This window comes from Eufriesea mexicana, unplaced genomic scaffold, assembly GCF_001483705.2.
Source record: "Eufriesea mexicana isolate 0111107269 unplaced genomic scaffold, ASM148370v2 scaffold1992, whole genome shotgun sequence".
Classification (NCBI taxonomy): domain Eukaryota; kingdom Metazoa; phylum Arthropoda; class Insecta; order Hymenoptera; family Apidae; genus Eufriesea; species Eufriesea mexicana.
The window spans coordinates 730540-752993 of record NW_016910066.1 but is presented as its reverse complement, the minus strand read 5'-3'; the positions used below and the strand labels follow the sequence as shown (position 1 = coordinate 752993).

Here is a 22454-nt window from a genome sequence, read left to right as displayed (position 1 = left end):
GAGCATTTTCTGATTCGGTCGATCAATGACTCGAAATAGATTTTTCCAGTGGAAAACATTTTGAAATTAACAATTTTGTTTCGAAACGAGGAAGATTAAAAGCACCTGTGAATTTCTTTTTAAAGCAGTCACTTTCCTTATCCCCGTTAATGAAAGCAAAACTGAATTATAAACCATCGATTAATAATGTTACCATAGTAGCGACTGTGGAGTGTAAACTATCTGTGGTTAAAACTGTCATTGGAAATTAAGATTATATTAAATATTATATTTAACAAAATCCACAACGAATTACAAGAAATCTTAAATAACGTTTACATACTATTACTTGAATTCCATTTAAAATTTCCAAAATGTATATCAGAGATATGCTTGTTACCTTTCGTGCGGATCTTAAAAAAAGGAAAATGATAAGGATATTAGTATATAATTATTATAATGCTTGGCTAGAGTCTTTGTAACGATCTGAATGGGAGGTCATAAGATTGGCTGCATGAGAAATGGTTGTATATACGTGTATACGAGTATGCAATATCGTATTATGGCGTGTGATATTTCGTGAGACTGGTGCTTGATAAGCAATGACGTATTAATAGTCCTACACGAACAAAAGTATATTTCATTTTATTCTATACTACAAGAAAACAAAATGTAAAGCTTATTTCGTGTTGACGAAGTAGATGAGATATATATATTCACTGACAACGATGTAATGATTTTCGAATATCTGATAAACTATTTATTTTTAATTTTAATATATTTATGTATCTCGAGAGAGAAAGAATTTAGAAAAATTTGCAAATCATCGTTTCGTTTCTAATTTTTGTGAGTAAGTGTATCTATATATACATATTAACACAAATAGATTATGAAACCTAACAAAAGCAACACCATTTACACTAGAAATATCTATCCATAATGTTTGTTTAAATATCGTATGCATACGACGTTTTTCTGATAACTGTATCGACATTTAGGACTGCGAATTTACACTGAAGCGAGATAGAAAATATTTTCATCGGGTTATATTTGCGAAATAGTTTTCACTGACATATTTCACGAAGGAGCAGACGAGTGTTTGGGGAATTTTCGTAGAGAGTGAACGAATTTTTGTGCGAGAGGTAGATAAAACGAGAAGGAAAAATCGTGAGTGAGTTGGCAGTGTACATTTGATCATTCGAGAACGTGTGACCATGACACATTCAATTATGTGATGCACGTATGAGGTGTCCAATTACACCTGTGTTCTTATTTTTAGATTTTACGTGAAATACACATTAGATACAAATGCCTGTTTGGTTTATTCGTTTCACCACGTGTCTCTGTCACACTAAAGCACTTTCAATTCAAGTATTTTCCGTTAACATATCAATAATAAGTCAATTTTTGTTGGAAACATATCCGAGTTAGCATTTAAGAAATCGATTTTTAGAGTAGGGTTTCACTCTTAACTCACCCCTTGAATTTCGGTAGTCAGGAAAAAAGATGTGCTGTCTTTACTTATACAATCGTAGAAAGTTTCATTAAAATTAGGCTCTTTTTCATAAAAGTGTGAAATTTAGGTCCATCTGCTGATTTTATTGCTGGAGAGGAATGTAATTTGCACACAGTAATTAATAATTTTGACTTTAATCATTGTACTTTTATTTAATACTTTACTTGACAATTTTCATGCTCAGTCTTTATTCTGACTGCATTTGATGGAGTAATCGAATCATTTTGAATATGATTTGTAGCTTAGAACTTATGAAACTCTTGACAGGTTCTGAAAGTTTTGGAAGTTTTGATGGATTTGAAAGTTTTGAGTGTTTTGACATTTTCTGTGTTGAAAAGGACAGTGAATAGACGAGAAAAGGGTTCGATTGTTGAAGTATGACAATGTGACAATACATGCAAATAATGCAGACGTAACTTTCACAACTTTTTTGCTTTATATCTGCAAAAACAAAATTGTTACTAGAATAACTGCCAGATTTGCCGGATTAAAATTATATCAAATACGATAAATAATAATTTATAATTATTTTCTTCCGCCTATTAAATAAATAAACATTTTAGGATAATAACTAACTAATAACTATTATTTTCAAGAATCAAAATTCCAGGTTTTCAAAAGGTTTCGATTCATTTTCGAAACGATTCGACTCTTCGTAGTCCTGAATATTTCATTTTGCAGTTGAAAATTGAACGTCGTTACTAAGTATTACTATATCTTGCAAACAAATTTTTAGCAAGCACGATAATACGAAATTATTTAAAATTCCTGTAAAGTTTTATATGTAAAGTGCTATAATATAAGCATAAAATGTGTTAAATCGGTTTGAAATGAGATAAAAACGAAACAAAATATTATTTAATTTTTGTTTGTTATGGAAGAAAACATATTTAAAGAATAAATTTTATCGAGTTCGATAAAAAATTATTTGCAAGGAGTAGTAGATACACGAGTATGTTCTTCCAAAGTAAAACACGTTACATTTATCCGGGTAATTTTACATAGATAATAATTATTATAGTATTAATATGCAAACAGTTAAATATTCATAAATAATTATTCTTCCATTTCGATAAATAGGTTAATATCGATTTGTTGGAAACAATTGCATGTCTTCGGTAATTACAAAAACGGAAGTTCTAAAACCAGTGATTTTGACCGGTTTGGTAGCACAACAATGTGTTAAAATTAGAAATTTCGTGTCGTGTAAGAAGCAATTTGGTTTGCTATAGGAAAAACTAGGGTAAAGCAAAATAACGACGCAAAGTGAAATATTGTTTTACACATGCTACCAGTAGTGCTATGTAATAAGTATGTCACGACAAAAGGACATTATCATTTGTAAAACTGCTTGTCGTACTAATGCGAGGTAAAGTAACAAGAGTTTTCATTTTCAATTTCAAACTTCAAATAAATAATCCATCTAGCTGTATTTCAATTTATTAACTGCTATTGTAATTTTTTAATTTTAATTAAATTCGTAAAATCCTCTTTTACTAAACTTTTGTAATCTCGCATTTAATAAAGATATGTAATTTTTCTTAACTTATTTATTTAATTTAGATTGTTATTTATAATTAACAATTCAGATGATCCCACTAATACGGTAAAGATTTGTAATACAAAATAAATTAAATTTCGTAATAAAATAATAGTACAAAATAAGGGCATATAGTATCAAACGATAAAACTTACGTTTAGTTTTTACTATTTTTGATTTTTACACATTATTAAGTTACGCTGACATTTCTTATTCTCTACTAATTCGTTAGATTTGAAATTTTAATCTGAAAATTATTTATAAGGAACGGTATAAAAACATGTGAATAAAAATTAAAAAAGAAATAATACAAAACGTAGAGGATCGCGATTGCTCGAAAATCTACTCGATTCACTATCTTGCATAAAGCAACCTCATGCTTTAGCTAACACCCTTTACCCAACTGTCCACTCGACTTACCATACACGAATCGAGATCAACACCCATGAACTGTTAATGTTTACTGAGATCAAGTAAGGTTCAGCGAGTCCCAGGATTAGGACGCATTTGGTCCTGCCACAAGGGATGGCTGCCAGAGGAGCATTACGCGCTTTAACCGTAGCCATTCAGGGCCAATATCTTGATCCAATACATTCAAGTGGACACTGAAAGCGGCATGAATCCGAGAAAAGAGTTTGAAGCTCGACCGACTGAAACTCGAGGAAGTTTTGAACGGACTTGAGAAAGTGACTTACAAAATAAGTCGAGCATAAAAATAGTTGTGATAACCAGTTATCAAGATAATAGTGCATGGCTATTCGCGTGCAGCGTTATGTGCACACGAGCCAGTGTATTATTTGTTAGCTTGGCCATATTGAGCGAATGCGAATTGATAATCTCGAAAGTAATTTAGTTCTGGGTTTAAGGGAATGAAAAGAACGTTTTATTTTTTGTTTTGCCACAGAGTGTAATTTAATGTAAATAAGGATTAAAATTAAAAGTCATAACTAACAGAACTGACAAGGTATAATCATCCTGTTCCAGAATATTCTATATTGAGAGCAAAAAATATATACGTAGACCTGAAATAAAATATCTACAGCTCAATCTAGCTAACTGCACAAACTCAAAGCGAATATTTTAATAGACATTACGAGACTAGAGCAAATTTGTGATATGAGTGAAGTATCTACAATTTTAAAATGCCATATATAATATCTTAACAAAGCATTAGTTCCGCAATAATTGTCATAAATATAATAAGCGTTGAGAACATAATCCTGAAAACACTTTTGATACATGGAAAAGAACGAATTTTGTACGAAAATAAATATAACTATGCTTTATATATTTGTAGTACTGTATTGTATAGTATATAGTTACGTATTGTATTTATATACAGGCTTGGTCACCACATATTGCCATCTACACGTCATGAATATTAGACATAGCGAAAAATGTTTCGGATGAAGTTGAATAGTTTTGAGAGAGGCATATTTTGAGGGTACTAGTTTTTTTGTAAATGAACGTGTAAAGAACATATGAAGGTCATTAATATTTTTTTAAATGGGATCATATATTTTTAATTACATCAGCTGATGTTCCTTCTTATTCTTTACAAAAAAGTATTAACGTATTTATGTTAAAAAATCATTATTTTAGGAGATATTTTAATTTTAATGTTGGTAGGAAATCTTGACTTTCTGGTCAATATTATGAATTCAATGTGATAACTGTTTTCATTACATGCTACATTAGGGGATACAACAATGTTATGTTCACGGACGAAGCAACGTTTACGAAAAATGGTTTTGCGAATTCAAGAAATATGTATTACTGGTCAACGAAAAATCCACGTTGATTTAGACAAATGGATAATCAACATCTATAGAGTGTAAATGTTTGGATTGGCATACTCGGCGACAATCTTATTGGTCCATGCTTTATCGAAGGATCACTGACCGGACCAGAATATGCACATTTTTTAACAAACACTCTATGGACAGTTTTACATAATTTACCATTGCATATATGACAAATAATGTGGATTCAACAAGATAATCATCAATTGCCCTGCTCGTTATTCAAGAATAGCAAGGGATGCATTAAATCGAATCTTCCCAAATCGTTGGATAAGACGAGGTGACCTCGTTCATTTTCCGGCAAAATCACCATTCGACTTTTTCTTTTCTTGAGAGACTACTTGAAAAATAAAGTGTACGCTAAGTTTCCGAATACAATGGCTAATATGAGGGATCGTATCCTAATTGAGTGTAACAGAATAGCATCAAACACTGTACGCAATGTTAGCGAATCATTAATTTATCGATTCAGAAAATGTTTCGATGCAAATGGTCGCCACATTGAACCTTTTCTGTAAATACATAGTAAAATTAAAATATCTCCTAAACTAATGATTTTTTAACATAAATGGGTTAATACTTTTGTGTAAAGAATATGGAGGAGCGTCAGCTGATGTAATAAAAAGTATATAATTCCATTAAAAAAAATATTAATGACTTTCATATGTCCTTTACACGTCCATCTACGAAAAAATTAGTACAATCAGGATATGCCTCTCTCAAAATCATTCAACGTCATCCGAAACAGTTTTCGTTATGCTCAATAATAATGACGTATATCTAGATGGCAGTATGTGGTGACACACCCTGTACATGCTTATGTAGGTGTAGTAGTGTATTATATAGTGTATAGTCATGTATTATATTTATATATATGCTTATGGAGGTGTAGTATTGTATTGTACAGTGTATAGTTATGTATTGTATTTATATGTATTGTATTTATGGTGATGTAGTAATGGGAGTAGTATCAAAATGAAGTTAATTATTTTACTCGTTAAGAAGAATAATTACATAATACAATCTCATGTAAAAGTACACGTATTCATAGCAAATTGACACCGTTCGATATGAATAGAAAGTGCAACAAAGTATGGTTTAGCTCATGTTAATCTGATTTCTATGTCATCCCGGTGCAGGTATTCATTTCAACAAAAATTACTACTTTATGAATAAAAAAGTTCACGATTCTATTTAAAAAGAGTAACTTTACTTTAATATCCTTTATCCTATCATCCCTTCAAGAAACAGAGGATTAAACGATACTTTCAAGTTTTTAATTTTACTTAGCATTTTACTCAGCAGTCCTCATGTATCGTATAACGTCATTATTCGAGTCGAGGTTAAACACAGATGTTATAATGAACATCGAAACTAACTTTTCAATTATCGTTGACTACTATATCCAATAGAGGCATTTAAATGTATTTAACATTTCAGAAAAAATACTAAAGGTCGATAGGCTAATCCATTAAATTATACATAAAATGTTCTTTCTATATAGCTTAACTTTGACAGACCAATATCATACATTAAATTTTGTTCTGTGGTCGATTGATATCAACTACATTGAATAGGAAAAAATTGCGTATTAACTACGTATTAATTACGAAAAAATTACGCAGTACGTATAAATGTTCTGAATACAAAAGGAAATTTTAAATAAAATATACTGGAACATCGCCATCGACAGTTATAAAACATAAATTTAGTATTTGGAGAAAATTATAAGAAGCATTAATATATTTCAGGGATGCATTTTGAACTTTAAAGTTAATTATTTTTTATTTGAAAGTTGGACTCCTCATTTGACAAATCGATTAACTTTGCTAAATTCGAAATATAAATTTATTTTAAATAAAAAGAATGAAATATTGGACAAATGCCTTGGTGCTAGAATTTGGAAGTATTCAAGAAGTACAGTTAGTCATTTAAAATAATTCATCTAAAATAATTCACGGAGAAGTAACTTTTCAGATACAAACAAATTATTCTACCATTATTCATCACTTGACTTAAACACGGAAAGGGAAGGAAATAGACCAATAAATGAGTTTTGCATAAATTAAGCGATACACAGAAACTTCGACAAGTGAAGCTAATTTGCACCATAGCATTTTAAAGACGTATTATCTTTTGCAACAAGTAACATATGTTGTATGAAAATTGAAAATATTCACGGTATCTCGATAATAATGGACGTGCAAAACACATACCAAAGAATAATGGTGAATTGCAATAATTATCCATTATTATTTTCTACGACATGGCATTGCAGTTTTGAAAGCAATTTGGTCTTCATTTATTATGATCATAAGGATCTTCGTTAAGATTCATTTCATTAACTTAATGTTATATCGTTAATGAACCTCCATTACCAGAGCAGAAGCTAACCTAGCGCCACCACTGTCAATATCTCCGATATTAGTATCCCAGTTCACGCTGGTTGGACAGAAATAAATTATTATTAGCGGCATCATTGTGAAGAGAATTATAATTGTTATAAAAACAACCAATGGATAGTTTATAAGCCAAGGAAAACCTGTACAAAACTCAACAAATTTTTATTATCCAGAATGAAATATTCGAATGTTACGAGTATAACAGATGTAATGTATATATCTCCATCTCACTCGCTCTTCAAAATTGGATCTGTATTAAGGATGAGATGCAACTTAATTTGGAAATTTTCAAAACTCGAACCCGAAACTTTGTAAAATTTCGAAACTCTCAAAACTTTTTAATCTCGGAACTCTCATAATGCTGAAATTTTAAAATGCTGATCTCGTATCATATGAGGAATATTTTGTTCAAAAAACTCAAAATTCTTACAAAATTTATGTGTAAATTTCACTGATGAATGTTAAACAGGAAGATGAAGAAGATAATAGTAGAAACATAACAGTATATATCTAAAAATATTTAATCTAGCCTTCTTAGAATTTTTCTAGAGTACTAACATCCAAACCTTTCCCAGATTTAATCTATTTTTAGTATTGGTTGTAATAAGAAGTGTTTTATGAAATATTATTAATAATGATGTGGCTATGTTGTAAACGATTCCTTATTCATCGATTCTTTATTCATCGATTCCTCTCTTTTCTTTCTTTTTGGCTTTTATCTTTTTTTTATCTGGCTTTTAAGTAAATTCTCGAAATTCGTAATTTTACTGTATTTCGGAAAGTTTTGACGTTTAAAGGGACCTATTTCTAACTCGATCCATTAATTTCATATACATATAGCGTACTGAAGGCTTCATATTCATACATTATAATGCAAAACAAACGCGCTGCTTGTCAGCTAAATGACACGCGATAAACGTATTACAAACGAATAAGTGAAATGCATGTATATTTAATTTGGTAATCAAATGGAAACCTTTTACATGATTGGTTTATTTCATTAAGTTACTATATTGATCTTGTATTTTACTTTTTATACTTTCAAATAGATAATTTTTTATGTATAAATTATTTGAGGAAATAAGAAGCTATAAAAGTAGCATTCGAAAAATTTTGGAGTTTTACACCAGATAATTCTTTTAGATCTGATTAGTCGTTAGGTGCATTGCATAAAATCACGTGGAAATTATATCGATAAAATATGACAAAGAAACTACAAATCATTAAAATTTTATTTGAGAAAACGATATTTTATATGCAATATTACATACAACATATTCGTTATATAAGGATAAGAGAGGTTTAAAAAAGGGGCACTTTTTTCTTACTGAACCTTTGTATTAGTAAAAATTTTCTGTATTATAAAGAACATACTACTTTAAATTTTGTAAGATTTAACTTCAAGTAGAACGTTTTCGTGAACGTAAGAAATAAAATTTTGTATTTATTATATAAGATAGGATAAGTAATATATCTACTACGATAGCTTTGTGAATAATTATTTTAGTAAAACTTGATTCAAATAAATATTGAGTTGCACAAACATTCTTTACTACTTGTATTTTCCAAAATTTTAAGCTTGTCTTCAATTTATTAAATAACAAGTATATTATATGTATTATACATAATAAATATAATATGTATTATATTCATTAAATATGTATTATATTCATGTGTACTATAAATGATAGTCTCACATTATCATTTAATTTATGAATAACTTCTGAAAACTGTATTTAGAATATTAATAAAGGAAAACATTGGACAAAAAAAAGAAAAAAACAGAAAACAGAGTAATTTGAAATAAACTGTTATACGATATGAAAAAATAATTGAAATAAATTCAAATTTCAGATATTATAAAGTACAGAAATATTTCTTGAGTATAGTAATGAATTAAAAATATACAATCGATAAATATACAATACGATACAATTTTTAGAGCAATATGACATCTAGCGCCTGAAAAAAATCGAAATCGATTCTTAGAATGGACAGTTATTTTCTTTCAGTAAAAAGAAGGAAGAAAAAATCGTAAATCATCTTAAAAATAATCCAATTTGATCATTCAGTAAAAAAGCATTAAACCAATTTTTATTAAACTTTCTTCTTTTAAGAAACTGTATTTCGTTTTACGGATAAGAATATTTCGTGATTACATATTTACAATTGCGTACAACACTAACGCAATGAGATCGATAATTGTTCAGTCGATAAGGAAGTTCCTGTTATACGAATTATTGATAAGCATCAACTCGAAGGGGTTAACATATTCTGAAAATATAGATTCATGGAATGTCGGTAAGACAGTTCGAGATTACCGACTGTAGATTTGATGCAATTTTATTATCAGATGCTGCAATACAGTGAAGAATCTCATTGCTCAGATTTATCAATCCTAGAATAAAATTGTGAAAAATCTTTGAAATTAAAAAAACTATAAATACATCAAGTATAAAATTATCAGTTACACATATTAAATTAATCGCATTGATCCTATGACTTACACTACAGTTACCGGCATTAATTAATTAAAAAAAGAAAAAAAAAAAAGATTTTGCTATGGAAAGCTAAAGGCAAAGTAGAACATCATCGAAAATAAAAAAAGAAAATGAAACTAATCCAATATGATCGTGATTTATGCGAAAGAAAAAATGGATGACAAATTAAGGATAACATCGTTGACCCGTATGTTGTGTCATCGTGGCAAAGAATTAAAGCAAGAAGGAAAGTACGATGTCCGAAAAATGATCGAAGATTATAGGAACCTAACGGATAAATTGAACAATCGTCAAGAGGAAAGGACGGCGCTATGGAAAACACGCAACGAAGCAATCGATAGGGTAAACAAAACGAGGACTCAAGAGAGTACTTTACTGTAGTAGATTCACGTGACTTTGAAAGCCCGGAAACGAGTCGTAATCAATGGAAACACGGTTAGTACACGGATGCGAGTAAAGGAAAGTAGACATTTCCTCCCAGCGAGGGAGGATCCTGTCATCTCGGATGAAAAAACACGCATTTCCACGATCGGAGAGAAAAATGAAAAGAAAGAAGGCGAAGGGAAAAAATAAAAGCGTAGGAACCAATTAACGAGAACAAAGCGTGAACCGTGGAGGAAGAGTGTCCAAAACGCAGAATCCGGAAAGAACGAAAACAGAGCGGTAAAGAAAGAAGGAGGGGAGGACCGTGGCAGCGAGCGAGGAAGAAAGACAAAAGGCCAGCGCGGTAAGACAGAAAGCGCAAGAGAAGCGTAGCGTCAGAGGGGCTAAGGGGGGATCGGAAAAGAGAACCAATGAGCTCGACGACGCGGCGCCAGTCGTCGAGTCGCCGTGTTACTACGAGTACTTGCTCTCTCATCGTGGCTCGCTGCGTCCTCATTCGAAAAGGGTCGTGTCCTGCCTCTGTCAGTAGGGGTTGCGGACCCGTGGCAAGCCCATCGGTCTCGACGTTCGTTCCTCTGATTCTCGATCCATTCGTCACGATCTACTGGATCCTCTATCGATATCGTACTTACCGACCAAGCTAACGTTGCTATCCTGTGTTATATTACGGTTTTACGCTTTTCTCTCACGTTTTTTCTCATATTTTTCTTTTTTTTTCTCGTCAACACGAAGTATGTTGGATCGGTGGTCGAGATCGAGGTCGTCGGAACACGAGCTGGACTCGAAAACAGTGGCCGTGTGTAGCTATCACGCTCGGATGAATCGTTCATCGCCGGTGATCGACTCGTATGGACGCTCGGTTCGAGCTTGTGAGAATAACTGCTCCTGTCGGAGCGATGCACGCCGATAAAACCGTGCGGTGACTGTGTGCCACGGAAGATGCTGTAAGAGGGTAACGCTTTCTCGGGAGACAGTAGTAGTACGCGTGCGATCAGCACGTCGGGCGCGTCTTTGCGGTATAAGGAATTTCCTGTTTAATTCCTCTGTCTTTTCTCTCTCTCTTTGGAAAATAACACGAGATTAATTCGGAGTTATTCCACGTTTAAATAATGGTATCGACGGTAATTATGGGATGGAGAGGGCGTCGTGAAATTGATAACAAATTCGATTGCTTGACAATCTTAGCACTTTCTAGGATATAGAAAAATGATTTAGGATGCTATCATGAAACTTGTAAGCTTTAAAAATGTTCTTACGAAATTTCCTGGGTAAGATTGTGGCTAAAGAATTAGTACTTTAGGTAAAATTGGGAAGAATTCATTTTACAGATGTTTCGCGAAGTTTTCGTGGATGGTAGAAACTACCCAGCCAAAATAAAGTATATCTTTCTTCAAAGAGTTAGGAAGTTAGTGACACAGAATAATTCAACCATTGAAATCTATATGGAAAGAAAGAAAAATTCATTTATTTACCAATCTCGACAATTTCTAACAAAATTTTCAAATGTTTTTATGAAATTTTATAAAGGAAATGCAAGGAAATTGATATATTGGATATATTATAAGATTCTTGTAAATAGGATTTTAGTTTTTTGAATTTGTCTAGTCAAATTAAAGTATATTTTATCTAAAATAAAAAATAGAAAGGAAATGAAAGAGAAACAGATTCATTTGTTTACCACTCTCAATATTTTGGAGAAAGATTTTCATGAATATTATAAAAACATTCATAATTTTGAAAATTATTATTCTTTCATTTATAGATACAATAAAATTATTACAGTTTTTGGTGAAATAAATCATAAAGATTAATATCTTCTATAAAAATCGAAAGTAACTTCCGTATTTACAATTTTGTGCTCTTTTTTATTTTTAAATGCAATAAAATCGTGAAAATTTTTCATAAAATAATGAATAAAAAGTTATTAATATTTCCTGCAAAGTTAAAATTGATATGAAGAAAATTTTATAAAAATTATTATTCTTTCCTCTTTTTTAAAATCTATTTCCATTACACCAGGTGCGTTTAAATAGTTATTAAGGGCAATTGGTAAAAGGATAAACGATCCTTTCGTAATATAACTAACGCAGAAAATATGCGACGCGAAAAAATAGAATTAATGTCCCGCGTAAAAATAGGAAGAAACGAACAGAGGGGTGCTATGTCGTTACAGTCTTTTCAGTGAGTAATTGTACTCGTGTGTAATTATAATAATTGCAACGAATCGCTGTAATTTTGAAGTAAATGACTGTCCTTGTTACGTATTATTTATTATTAATTGAAGTATCAATGCGGTAGAATTTGAACAATCACAATTTACGATTCAGTGTTGGTATTCTCTGCGGAATTATTACCAACCTTCCTTTCGCCGTGCCTGATTATTCAACGTAAAAGAAATCATGGTCGCGACAAATAAAGGCAACTGTATTTTTTTCATTTCATTTCTTTCGCAAGGTATTAAGAACAGTATTGGAAAAGCGATATAGATGAAAGAAAAATCGTAAGTAATTGCAATCTTTCTATCCGATAGTATACAATAAATCGCGGAAAAGATGGTAGCATGATCATTTTTTTCCTTTTTCTTTCTTCCCTTTCTTTTCGCTCTTCCTTTGAACGAGCTAAAATGTTTTAATTGATATAATACAGATTTTAGGTTCTTTTCATTCATTTCAATAGCAATACGAGAAGCAAGGTTTTCATTTCTCGAGATTTCTATTTAGCTTTAAATGCGATATAATTCTTAACAAGATAAATCCTTCCATTATTTTAGCATACAACGCTGTTTTAATAAAATTTTAATGTGTATATAGTGGGTAAGAGTAAATAGGATGAAATGAAAAGTTCTTTCTTAAAACGAAATTATTCCTTTTACGAAGTGAAATTTATAACTCGTATAATTATAAATTACGCGTATGCTCTTATCGAAACGTTTTAATTTTTTCAATAATAGTGGTCTTTTAGATAAGAGTTATTGTACAGAATAAAATTTCTACATAATGTTTATTTCTTGCTTGAAAATATGAAAAACAAACAAAATCTGTTCAGTTATGACTAAATAAGTGAAAAATTGATAATTTTAACTCGAACTAATAATTTAAACGAAAGTTATGTTTCAGACGTCTAAAGCTTTCCAAAATGAATATTTTATTAATAATTTATGCACAGATGATTTATAATAACAGCATCTCTAAATTTATAAATTTGTACGTATTTACACTGTTGATGACGTATATACATGCATCGTGAAGTTATATTAATGAATTTCGTTAGAAATTAAATCGAAGTTGTTCGATCGATAACCTGATGAATGACTGTAATTTATGGCGATTCCAACAAAATAAAACGTACCGATAAAATATATAGTAATTCAAAAGAAGTTGTAAACGTTCATCGTAAATGAAGGATTAATGAAATTTATAAGTAAAGAAAGTATTTTTATAATTAATGATTTAATAAGTATTATCATTATATTGGAAAAATCGCTTTTTAACTTTCGGAACAGTACATTTTTATAATTGAACAGTATCGTACAAATTATTTTAATTTTTAGTACTATAGTAATAAATATGCAAAGCAGTTACGATACAATTATTTGTATTAATATTTAAACTAATTATTATAATACAATTGTTTTATTTTTATTTCAGTTTTTATAGTTCATAACATCTCATGCATAAGAAACAGCTTGACAGATTATTTTAATTTTCGATATTTTAATATCATCAAATATAACAACAAAAGCCTATTTTAAACCCATAATTGAAAAAATAAATATGTAAACAACAATTGAATTTTTAATTTGAGAAAGAATATTTTTGTGATTAGAAACATCTCTCAACGACTAATGTTTAACGTCAATATCATTAAATACTCTAGAGAGAACAATAATCTCTGAACGATATAGTCTTTCATTTTCCAAGATAAATTTCAAATAATGTTTATTCGAGATAATTATTTGAATAAATTTTATATATGTTTGAATATATGTTTGTTAGTAATAGAGGATTATTTTTATTCTATTTATTCGATATGTCTGATTATTTTTTCAACTAATTTCATTATCTGTTTGATCCGTTTCATTTATTTACAAATATGCCAAAATTATTCGAACGATGCAGAAAACTTTTTGTAATTGTCGTTTTATTCTTCACTTTACAAGAATGTCACAATATGTTTCATGATATCGCATATAGAAACAGTAAAACGCAGAAAATATATTTAACACGCGATTGCTCGCCGCATCGCGTAACTTCGTAAAGATTAAACGTTAACGTTTATCAAAATCAAAAATTCCTGATCACCTGTTGCATTGAAATAATTTCCCAAATAGTTACATCTCCTGCAAAATTATTACAAAATTATTAAAATTCCAGTTAGAAACTTATTCGTTTCAAACAACGTTCTTCGTTACTCCATACGAATGAAATCGTGTCACAAGGAAACAGAGGAACAGCAGAGTCAAAAGACCAATTGTCAAAGAGCCAAATCAATTCCCCTACCCAAGATCTCTAAACAAATCAACTCTCGAACGTTAAAGCCCTATAATATCCTGCACACTCATACGCGAAAATATTCGGATGTTTACATTTCCGTTTTTAACGAGTGAAATATGCACGCTAAAGCAAAGTGTTTGAAACGATACGTGATATATAGCATAAAGGAAGTCTCCAGATTACATTAGTAAAATTGGACGTGAAAAGTAATTCAACGATGTGTCTACGAGGTATACCATATTTACAGTACATTTATTATCGGGTGATAAATGTATTCGATTGTAATATATTAAACGATTCAAAAGCATTATTAATTAAAAAATAAAAAGTTTCGATGTCACGTTGATTCCTCTTTCGCAATTTATTACTGCTTTAATCTGATTTTTCATTATGTACACTATGGTTGTTATGATTCGAATTTGTAATAAATGTAATGTAAATATAGTCCATATCGATGAATTATTTTCTAATTTTATTGATATAATTCTGAGACTTTCTCCGTGCTATATGCAGTTGTTTACGAAAATATTAGAACTCTTGTGTCCCAAATTTTTGACAAATAAAACAGACAGGTTCGACGTAAACTATGCAAAAATACCGCATCTCCAGAGAGATACGATTCTTGAAAAAAATGCCAAAATAGTTACGAAAAAATCCGACGAAAGATGCAGAATTTATAGAATATTAAACGTGTACATATAAATGTGTTTTATTAGTAAAAATATTCGAAAGTGTGTATACCATATACTTCGTTCCAATGTTTGTATTTCACTTATCAAACATGGCAAATATGTGCCGGTGATTACGAGAGTGGTCTAAATCGTGTATTCCTTCCAAAATATTAAAAATTTTGCATTCGGTAAAATTGAAGGATTAATTTTTAAGAAACTATAAACTCAATTTAGCCATTCTATATTCTGCCACTTTACTAAAATAGTTTTACAGAGGCGAATTTAGTCTTCAAGGTATCCGAAGTGTTACGAGCGTTTGTGATATACGTATATGTATTTCTTTATTTTTATGCAAAATTAAATTGTACATAAGAAAAAGTATTTTTCATTTGTCATAATGCTTTTATATAACAGTTATTTCGATAATTTCACCAATTTCGATGATTTCTAAATATATCGTAAAAATCAATGTTTTACAATAAAATTACGAAGGGTTTATGCGATATATGGTATGATAATATCGCACAGTCTCCTAATATCTTGAAGACAAATACGAAGTCATACAGTCAAATCTCGATAACTCGAGCATCAAGGAGAAACTTATCGACTTATCGAAATTTTTTAATAAAAGAAGTTTAAAAATCGGCGATTCGATATGCAAGAGCTTTATAGGGACACAGCTTGTATTTAATACGTCTTATGCTTAATCCTATTTGAGACAATGTAAATTTCAAAGATTTAAACGGGTGAAATAAAATATGGAATAACTGGAGTCTGAGATTTCATGGCACATAGCTTATAAATCTCAAGTTTGATTTCGACTCGCAGTGCTCTGTTCATTCTAAATTCGAGTTACATAGGTAAAAGAATGCATCTAAATATGCGGCGAATAATTCGAATTAAAATAAACTTTGTTTCAATAAATGAAATAAATGAAATATTCGGCTTGTAGAAGTTTTCGGGTTAAAAATATCCGAATTATCGAGATTCGACTGTAATATTTTTGTCTTCGATTTCAAGTACGTATTATCAATTAAATAATATACACGACAAGTGAAGAATTCGTTTCTTTTAGATTTTTGACCTACAATTTCATAATTACCAGCCTTATAGTTTATAGTAAGTCCTATAGTTTAGCAAGTTACGTAGTTACTTAGTATAGTTTAGCAACTATACTTCAAAAATTTTCCTCTATTCTACTCGTTATTGCAGCATAATATTTGATACTATGGCGTCGTCATCGAGTAGTCTTCTTGCACCGATTATTAATTCCTTTCCCTTTTTGCAAACAAAATTTTCTAATAGTTGCTCTTGTAAGCAAAGAGACACACGGTTTAAGAGGGTTAATAAGATCCGCCTATCAATCACCGCCGCTTCATCCAACGTCAAAGATCTCATTAAACGAGAAAGAAAAATGATGAAGAAAGACGATAAAGCGACTCGGTCAGTGTCATCGGTATTCTCCTCTTTATTATGTAGCCCGCGATCCTCGAAAGGGTTACGGACCTCCGGAACGGTGAAACTCGGTCAACGATATCGATATCTGCGCGTCTGACAGGTAGGATCTTTAAAATGGTCGAACGACGAAGGTTTATTGCTGGTTATAGTTCACGGAACTTGGCGTCGATACTATTAACCCACGGGGTTCAGGCGACCATATAAAAGGCACGCGTAATCCACCACTAGCTTCGCTTAATGATTTTTCTTTGCTCGCTCGGATTGTACCCGTTCGTTTGAAAATGACGATAATTGCACCTGTGTCTTGATTTTAAATTTATTTTTAAACATACCATTGTTCTTTATAGTATGCTGCATATAGTCACTCGTTTATGTGACATTTCTTCATTATCAGAATAGTTACGACTGGGGTATGTAAGATTAGGGTTTATTAAATTATGGTTAAAATAGGGTTAAAAATTATGGCAGTCGCATCCGTATGTCAGCTTTAAATTTTCTATTTAGGTATTCTATTGCATTCTTTGTTGTATACCAATTATTATTACTCACTTATTTAGTTGTATTTGTGACACATTTGTGAACTTTTCACTTAAATATGTTATTAAATTGATTTTTATAATACGTTGGTTATAGTCACCTGTTTATTTGACAATTTTTCATACTGGAAATAACTAACGAAGATGGAATAAATTTTGGTTATTTAAATTTTATATATTCGCTTAGGGGGAACGAGAAGTGTATTTATGTCTCAGTTTTTAATTTTTCACTTAAATACACAGTGAGTCGTGTAACTATTTCACTCAAATTTGCTCGTAAACTATATTCTGTGGTAAAAGATATTTTGAAAGTAAATTGTTTTGTATAGAGAGGAACAGTGCAATAATTAGTTTTTCGCGATTAATCTTTATGTATAATTCGTATTTATAATACAATTCTTAGAGCAAGCATTGAAGACAGGATGCGATACCAAAGTGTGGCTACCTATTTCGGCAACACCCTTTAGGTAGGAAGATTACATATATCACGTATCGCGTGACGACACCCAAGACTAGTGTCGGATATACGATAATAATGTGAAATATTATCGAGAAACAGTCGCTTGAGCAGCGTATCTAAATTCTAAATCAAATAGTCGAAGCTGGAAGAAATTAATTAACGAAACGAAACGAAAACGAAAAATCGGAGAAAGAGCATTTGAAAAAAATAACCATCATCGATAGAAGCTGGAAAAATATTAATTAGGAAGAAAAATGAGAAATAGAAAGGAAAAGATGATAAAAAAATAATCATTATCAAGTAAACATATGTAATATAAGTTAGCAAATAATTTTGGTAATTATTTAACGTTTTGGATAATTTTTTCAAATTGTCAAATTTTTCAGAATTTTTCCCTCTATTGTCACCGCTAGACGTTTTTGTTTTTCGAGATATTTAAGAAAGGAAAGAATGATTATTTAGTTTCGGTGACATCTACATAATTTTAAATTATGTTGCAGAGACCAAAATTTAAGAAAGGCACAACTAAATTTAATGATACCTTCTAGAAGAGTTTTGCAAATATTTTAGAAATTAATATTATATGGGTCACACATGTATAGTAAAAGGAAAAAGAAATAGTAAAGTAAATGAACGACTAAATAAACTAAAAAATAGTATTAAAGCTTAAAGTAGTAGAGTAGTAATGGTGGTAAATAAATGAATAAACAAGAAAAGTAAAAGGTAATATACTAAATGAAAAAAAGAGTTATTCGAAGTCTTGCTCTTTATAACATTTTAAAATCATTGAAATTGAAAAGAGGTGATTTCTTATCCAAATAATTGTCAAAACTTATCGTTATTATTCCATAGAATTCATTTCATATGTATATATCTGTGATAAAGTCAACAAGCATACTCGACATATTCGCTATTTCGTTCACCATTTTTTTAAATTATACCATTTGGTATTATATCCACCAGCAAACTGTAACAAAAGATAAAAATTAGGTTTGAACTAGCTACTTACATTATCCGTTTTTATATCGTAAAATCAGCAATCGATACTAATGCATATGTTATCATGAACAAACAAGTATAGAAAGACATCAACGTGTAGTACATCAATTTTTGCGAATCTTTCGAAAACTTGGAACATCGGTGGTTGCATATACGGAAGTACCTCGATTATTCGAATTTTCCCGTTATCTAAATTTCCTACTATCCGAAAACTTCGTTATCTAAGCTATAATTTGCGTGCGAATACCTCAATTTAGAGCGGTTCATACACGACATGATTTATTGTAGAAATTATTAACGATTTAGTCCAACAATGTCACCGATCACGGCGCAAGATAATTTTGTCACGGTGAAAGCATATAGTTATATAGCATATATAATTAAAATCGAATAATTAAAATCGAGTAATTAACATTTTGCGACTTGAGAACTTTTTCTCTGTAAATCAGCGACTCCGACACAGACCTTTACAGTGAGCAACTATTTGAAACTAGAAACTTTGTTTCGGCAGTGAAAGAGTTAGTAACGTCAGTGAATTTATTTGTATAGTAACTTTACTCATTTTGTTTTTGCCTCTGCTGGTGAAAACAAAAATAAACAACAAATTGCAGATTTTCACTGCCTCTGTAGTGGCAGTGGTTGGTAAAGTGCAAAGAATTGAAGAACTTGAGAATAGCGAACGTGCAATTACATTAATGGAAAAGTAGAGTATTGGCAAATATAAATAACAAATTGCAGATTTTCACTGCCTCTGTAGTGGCAATGGTTGGTAAAGTGCAAAGAATTGAAAAACTTGAGAATAGCGAAAGTGCAATTACATTAGTGGAAAAGTAGGGTATTGGCAAATTGATAATTACGAATATTAAAATCCGGAATTTTACTGAATTACATTTATCTAAAAAGATTATGCAATTTAGCAACTAACCAAATATGGAAGCTATCGATCTCTAATGAAATCATTTAAATATCTTATTTGTGATTGCTACTATTATATAATATGATTATAGTATAATTATACAATATTTATGCTCTCTTTTTTAAAATTATGAAAATTAGCATTGATGATGTACATGTACTATTATTGAAAAATTTTTCTCACAATTAGTCAAATCCTTGTGTTCCTTAATTAGGTCGGATAATTAAGATTCGACTGTATGAGAAAATGTTGTCAAAAATATCGATTTTTAGGACACATTGAAAAATCATGAAAATCGAAAAGAAAGACGTTGTGCAGCCGATCATCGCATCTTTTGTTGCAAAAAGAAATGGCAATTTCAAAGGCAATTTCGCAGACGAGGATCCATCGATCTATTTTTCACGATTTCTGTGCACGAACCAGCTCCCTTTCTCTCAAGGACAACTTGTTTCTATCGAACAAAGATTACCATTCGTAATTTTTTCGTTCTCGTTTACAGGATATTCCTAGTTAACCTGTTAACTGAGAAGGACGAGTTAATTCACCCAGTAGTTCAGCTCTATTCAGAATGAAATAATTTATCTTCTCAAGGATCCTCTATTTCTTAAGGCATTATTATACCCCGTATATTCGTTCTATTATACCCATACTTTGCAATTAGGATTGCCCTAACTAATTCCTTCTTGCATCAATTTTTAATTCTACATCCGAGTACAAAGTGGCCCAGTTAATAAGCTAATAAGCGAGATAGTTATTCTTGGGAAGCGAACGCGAAACAGAACAATGAGAAAAATAATGGGGTTCGTGTGAATACATTAAATAGACTTGTACTGCTACAGGATAATCATTGCTGAATAATCTTTCATGGCTTTTATAACCCTTGTCGATGTTCATGTTTAACACTTGGATTACAAATGCTCTTGTAGCGACAAAGGGTCTTGATACTAGGTCATTTTGATCAGGTATAAGAGTTCTTTATACGCAGATTTATTTAATTTTTGTAAGAAATTGCGCACTGCTTTTTTTTTTTTTTTTTTTTTTTTTTTTTTTTTTTTGGAGCACTGTGAAGAATATTATATATTTTTTGTAGTTAATTAACAATAGTGTAAACGTTCGATAGTGCTTGTGTTTAGGCGTTAACAGTTTTCAACGGTTAAGAGACAAAATCGAATCCTCAAGGTTAAAATAGTAAATTTGTTATTCACGAAATTTGAATAGTTATTGTTATTTTTATATTCGTACCCTAACGCCTGTAATTTAGTTATCCCGGGATTAAGAGACAAAATCAACTCCTGAAGGATGAAATTGTGAACTTTTTATTTGCCAAATTTTAATTGTTATTGTTATTTTTATATTCGTACCCTAACGTTTATAATTTAGTTATCCCGGGATTAAGAGACAAAATCATCTCCCGAAGGATGAAATAGGGAACTTTTTATTTGCCAAATTTTAATTGTTATTGTTATTTTTATATTCAAACCCTAACTTTTGTAATTTAGTTATCCCAGGACGGTCTCCTTTGTTCAACCAAAACCACGTTTCCTTCTGTTGTTAAAGTAGCTTTTTAATTACAGTTGTTTCCAGTATTACTGCGTTTTGTTGGTTTGAATGAATATGCATGAATATTACTACTGCTATTGTTGTTGTTGTTTAACACACAATGCGTTTCCTGGAGGGAAATAGAATATTCAAGGAATGAATTAATAAGCGATACGATGATGTTTCATAAAATTCGCATCTACTTTAATTGGATACTAACTTATTTATTTCGTATTATTGAATTTTTGCATAAATCGAGGTATTAGATTTTATTCTTTTAGCTTCTGTTTATTAGTAGTTTCCTTTTATTATGAAAAAGGAAACGCATTGAAAGAAAATTAATTGATAATAGTTCCTTTTTCATCGTTTGTTGGTTAATTAGCTGAATTCGTCAATTAGTAAATAGTTAATACTATTTACTTTGAGAGGAAATTAAAACACGCGTTTTGGTAATTATAATTGAAATCTGTACCTAAGCTATGAAAGTAGATCGTTAAATATGAATTTTCTGACAATATTCATTATTTTTTCATGTTTGATTATTTGTCAGACAAATTAATTTTTCAATTGTATTTTAAAGAAGAATAAAAATTTGTAGATAAATTTGTGAACAAAAAGTTGCAACGAAACACTGTGTTTTTCCTTTTTATAATATACATAGGTATATGTTTATATGATTCAGGTAAAATAGGGACTCCAGAATTAACTTTTCGAACTTTTGAAGTAAGCTTCGAATTAAAATAAATTTTCGCTGGGAATTTATATTCTTCTATTTTGAGAAAATAAAATGTGGGATCAATATCTAATTATTTGCAAAGGTATAAATCCGATGGTAGAGTATCCTACTTCGTATAAATTATAGATGTTAATTTTTATATTTCTACAAATATAACTTTAAAAAATTTCTCCAAATATGATATGTTAAAGTTATATATTTTCATCATAGAAATTAACTGAAGAAAACTAATTCGACACACGTGAGTTTCGTATAAACTTATTTAACATCTTGTTATATTCATCTTCTTATTCGTGAACATGAAATTTATTTATTTAACAGAGGAAATGAAACATAATAATTGATTAATTATTCGTTACTTATGACGATATAATCTGGAATAACGGAGTACGTGCAATTGTGATGATGCAAGCGAAATATAATTTGTTGAATTAAGACAATTAACATAATTAATAGAATAACCAAATTTATTCCTTATTTTCATACTATAAAATATTCATTGTTAAATAAATACAGCAGGAA

At 30.4% G+C, this 22454-nt stretch overlaps 1 protein-coding gene across 1 annotated transcript in view; it reads left to right on the top strand.

Annotated features, from left to right (window-relative positions):
* The window catches only part of LOC108549397 (GTPase-activating Rap/Ran-GAP domain-like protein 3), a 200898-nt gene that overhangs the window by 17132 nt on the left and 161312 nt on the right, over positions 1 to 22454 (top strand). The gene's annotated exons all lie outside the window — the stretch shown is intronic.